The 5,406-nt window shown below is 28.3% G+C and overlaps 1 non-coding gene across 1 annotated transcript; it reads right to left on the reverse strand.

Annotated features, from left to right (window-relative positions):
* Positions 1–3,224: 3,224 nt before the first annotated feature.
* On the reverse strand, positions 3,225–3,296 carry TRNAT-UGU (transfer RNA threonine (anticodon UGU)). Its single transcript has one exon. It is a non-coding gene; the product is annotated as a tRNA-Thr (tRNA).
* Between the last annotated feature and the right edge of the window lie 2,110 nt (positions 3,297–5,406).

Consider the following 5,406-nt stretch of genomic DNA (forward strand, 5'->3'; position numbering starts at 1 on the left):
GAATAAACTAAATTTATGAAAATCTTACCAATGATTTATCTCTTATTTTTAGTACATGAAAAGTCTTATATAGTCTAAAAGTGGAAAGCTAATCTAGACCTAATTTGAGCTTTAATCCCAATTACAAAAGTAAGCTAATACAAGAAAAGAAACAAATTTGTAGGATCTTCTTTGCAATTTTTAAACAAATCTATTTCAATATCTAAAAATTATAAAAAATAGCATACGACTCCAAATCCAATAAATCATGTAACCTAAATGAATAGTGCAACTAGAATCAATCCAAAATTAAATATGAAAGGAAAGTTGTGACTTAAAAACTAAATGAAGGTCAAACAAGTTAAAAATGTAAAATTAAAATAAAATTGTCAAAAGAACCCAATTTATTACTTAAATATGAGAATGAGTCAAAATACAAAATAATATGGCATTTGTAAGGTGTAATGAATATACCATAAAGCTATAAAAGTGTGTACAAATAATGTGTTATCAAGGGACTTTAAGGCTTTCTTAACACGAAAATGTGTTCATAAAGAATAAAAATGATATTTCTTATGTCAAGTACTGTATCAATGAGAAGCACTGAATGCAGTTTTGTGACAATCGGTTGGATAATTATTGATAGATTAAGTTTAACAATTCTTATAATGACAAAAATTTGTATTTACAATATTTTTTTTTTCTCGTTTTCTTATGTGTTGTAGGAAAATGATTAGTTGTTAAGGAATGACAAAATTCAAATGATGCATCCCACCTATTGTCTCTAGAAGGTATGTATTGTTGGAGCAACACCTCATGAAGGCTTGAGAAGAGGCGTTGTGCTAGAGTCTGTTGACCTTGTATATCTAACTCCCCACTATGAGATGTGGAAGGTTATTTGCACCAAATTAGAAGGAAGATAACTTCATAGTCTACACATATTATAGTTGAGGAAAAAATTGTAAGTATGAATATACATATTACCATTGTTATTTTTCTAATTTTCCTATGAATCATAGGTAGGTTTAAGCTTAATTATTAATCATATGTTGACCATAAGAAGATATTTTGATGATGACAATAAGAAGACTAGAGTACCTTAGATGTGTGCATGGTACTAGTGAGGCATGAGGACTTAAAGATTACTTTAGTTCACCACCACCGAAAAAAGTCTACTCTTGCAGTCATAATGCCTTGCATAATATGGAGGTGTAGTTTGAGGAAAAATTGAATCAAATTCACTAGTCCTTGCAACAAGAGTTTGATAAGGAGTTAGAGTCCCTTGCTTATTCTTAGTAGTAAACTCAAGGAACAACTTTATATGATTCTTAAGGTTGCTAGAGTGAGCACTAAATAGAAGGACAATTGACCATCCATGGTGTCTCTCTATAGTTTGATTGGACATAGGTAATGATTGATGAAGCTCAAGATGTTATTACTCAAGTGTCTTTGCCCAACACAAAGGTTCATTCACTTAGGGAGGCTTTAAACACATTTTTGGCTTAGTGTCAGTCTTAGCACTAGCACAAGTATTACATTATTTTTTGTTTTTATTGTCATAATTTAATGTTTTTGCTTTGTTTAGAATTTTTTCTATCGCGATAAGCAAGTTTTGGACATGTTAGTGATGATAATTGGCCAAAGCACATGATGATTCCATATCAAAGCTTATAATTGTAATGCCTAAGTTAAGGAAGAAACTCGGGCAACTACGATGAGACTTCTCAGTATTTAGAGTCAATAACATTGATGTCCCATTATACATTTCATTACATGATGCTTTGTAGGTTGTTGAAGAAACATCCTAGTAAAACATTTCAATCATTCAACCTTGGAACATCAAATGTACTATATGTTGTATATTTACAATAAATAGATGATTTCGTTTAACTTATAGTTCATTATTTTAAGTACACGGACAGACAAATTGACTTTTGATTAAGACAAATATGAAATATATAGATTTGTTGAGCCTAATTCATACAAAAATATGAAAAATACAAAAGTCCAGATAAAACAATATTTACAAAGATAGATAGATGAATGACTCCTATAGAAATATTTACTTGACCTTATACATTAAAAGTTAATTTTAATAATTAAGTATATTTTTAAATAATAATAATTATTCAACTAATTATTTATCATTTATTGTACGTTACATTAATGGTTGATTCTAATTATACCTAGAGATTATATTACAATGTGGCTTTGTTCTTCTATAAAAAAATCAACTAAGAAATGAAAAAATTATCATAAAGGTAATATTTTTACTAGGGCAAGTATAAAACAATATGACCAACATATGTCTTCACTTTAATTAAAGTTATGACTCACACAAACGTTTTTCACAAATTAATTTGTTTTAATTCTTTCTCGTTTTAGTGCAATAAATAAGTTGATTCATTTAATTGTGACTATTATATCATGATGAGAATCATTATTTCCGTTAAACAGAAATTACACCTTCTAACATATACTTGAGTGTATTTCATTTTTATAATTTCTACATACTAACATAAGTTAAGTGTTTTTAGATTTTTAGTGATCAATCTCCTGTGTCACTGCAGGACATCTTCCAAATAAAAGAATAATGGATGCTCTTTCTCGTCTAGCATGATGACATGTTTATAGACTAGATTAAACTTTTTTGTTTATTGAAATAATTGAAAATTAATTACGTTATATTGATAATTTTTGGTATTCAGGTTTTGGTTTGAAAATAAAATAAATTTAAAATTATCCAAATTTTACGTTGCACCATAAATTTGCGTCAAATTTACTTAGGTTCAATGTAAACTTTAGACTTTTTTTCACCTATTGGTGCTTATAAGTCTAACATAAATGTGAAGTTTTTACAAATTTTTGTTCGACATAAACTTCCGTCACCTACATAAATTTTATTTAACATAAAAAACAAAAAATATCCAACTTAAAAATCATGTGATAGTGTATATATACTTTTACATGAATAAGGAATAAATTAGGAAGAACATTAAAGAATATTTAAAAGATACCTTATTTTTAATAAGAGTTAAAAAGAAGCAATTTTAAATAAAGTTAAGGAACAAATTAAATTTGAAATATTAAAAGAAATTCAATTAAGAGTATAAATAGTCAGATTTAATGTGAAAAGAAACTTAAACACAGTATAAAAAATAGAGTAGTTTTTTAAAATGGTAAAAGTTTAAAATAATTCAAAGTACATACTAGTATAAGGTTTAAAAAAGAATTCTAAAAAGCATTGCCCCCATGCAGGATCGAACTACAGACCTTCAGTTTACAAGACTGACGCTCTACCACTGAGCTATACGGGCACAGGACGTTAACTGTAACCAAATTAGTTTATTTATTATAAACTTTGTTCATTTTATATTTTTTCAATTCCCATATTATTTATATGTTATTTAGGTAGAAGGTATCTTCAAATAATGTTATTTGTAAGACTCATGAAAAATATTTATAATAGTAAATTTTAACATTTTATTAGTAATAATAATTTTAACAGATAGAAAATAAATTAAATAGAAAATTATGGTAGAAAAATTTAAATTTTTGATATAAAATTATAGTAATTATAGAAGAAAAGGTTCAAATTTTTTATAACTTATTTAGGATTTTTTTTAAGAAAATTGAATAGTAAAATAAAAATTTTAAGGATAAGAATTCCTACGTAGTATGGAAAGAGTTAGGATCAGATTTGATCAAGTGGATGATTAAAATATTATTTTTTAAAATAATATTAAAATAATAAATAATATTAAAAAATTATTAAATAGTAAAATTTTTTTACCTATAAATAGCCATGGAAGGGAAGGGTATTCTACACAAAGAGAGGAAGAATCAAGAGAGAAATCTTGAAATTTAGAGAAGAAAGAGTTAGGAAGAAATTTTAGTTGTAAGAAGAGTAGAGATTCTGAAGAGTTTTCGGGGAATAACTTCTAGTAGGAAAATAATTCTGGAGAAGAGGTAGGGGAGCTAACCTTTCTAAGCTTTTATATTACGGTTTAGTACTGTTTTATTACTATTCATGTCTTGAAATTCTGTGTGAATATTGTTAATGCTTACTGTATATCTATCTATATTGAATTTCTGTATTAATATTATATGTTGTTCTTTTGAATCTGTAAATAAGAAATTTGTTAAAACTAGTTGAGGAACACTTTGGCTAAGGAAAAACTTGGTACTTAAGTTGTCCATTGTGACGCACCTCTCTTTCCTGAAAGTCTACTCGACAAGTTTTTAACTTAAATCTTGTTGAACAGATTATGTACTGTTAAACAATTGTGCAATATATCTCGTTGGAATGAATTCATGTTATTGTGGTAGATACAAAATTATGAATTATAATTGTGATGGTAGGATAGAGGAATCTTAAAAACCGGAGTTGGTACATCCCTGATTATAGAGCAGTCCTGGTCTAATCCAGTAAGTTGTGACTAGTCATATGTACTGGCGTTTATGGTGAGTTTGATTCGTCAAACATTTGATTCTTCTCCGGTGACCATTTCTGGTGATATTTTAGTATTATTAATTTATTTTGTGATATATTCATTTTGTATAATTTCTGTGATGATTGTAATTTATTATATTGGATTTGAATTTATGCATCTGAACATGATATGAGTATTATGGGGAGATTTCGTAATGGTATAATATGAGTTGAGGAATGTAAGCATGGTATAAGTCTCGTGGAGAGATTCTGTAATGATATGGTATTTGTGTATATGTTGATGTTGAGGGTCATGTAGTTGGAGGTTATCCTGATACTCTAATAATCATCCAGTCTCAAGTAGAGAAGGATGAATTATGTGGTGAGAGGGGCAGGAGGTCCTGGTCTATGTGTCGGTTTTGGACATAGTGTTGAGGACTAACCTTGTGGATGGTATGGAGGGTAGGAGGTCCTGATCTATGTGCCGATTTTGGACATAGTGTTGAGGACTAACCTTGTGGATGGTATGAAGTATTTTGGAAGTGTATTTGTAAGAGGAAGTAGAAGGCATCACAAGTGCATAACCTCCCGTGACCGCTCATCAACATATCATCGGAATGAGTGTCCATTGAGTATTGTGAAATGAGTGTCTATTGAGTATTGTGGAACGGGTGTTATTAAGTATCGTGAGATGAGTGTCGATTAGTAATTATGAATATTAGAGTATAAGGATTGAGTTGAATATAAATAATATATATCCATTACTTGTTTAGTCTAAAAAATGTGTTCTTTTATCCATCCTATTATCTATCAAGCATCCGTAAAAATAAACGCAACTAAGTTTTTTTCATTCATTGATATTTATGAATATTTATATATTTTACTTTTAATTCAATTAATAATGATTATATATTTAGGTTTTCCATTGCGCGTCTCAAATTTTGAATGAAATATTATGTATTTACTTCTGCATTCTCTTTAACATTGAGATTCGC

Source organism: Vigna angularis, chromosome 8 (assembly GCF_016808095.1).
Source record: "Vigna angularis cultivar LongXiaoDou No.4 chromosome 8, ASM1680809v1, whole genome shotgun sequence".
Lineage (NCBI taxonomy): Eukaryota > Viridiplantae > Streptophyta > Magnoliopsida > Fabales > Fabaceae > Vigna > Vigna angularis.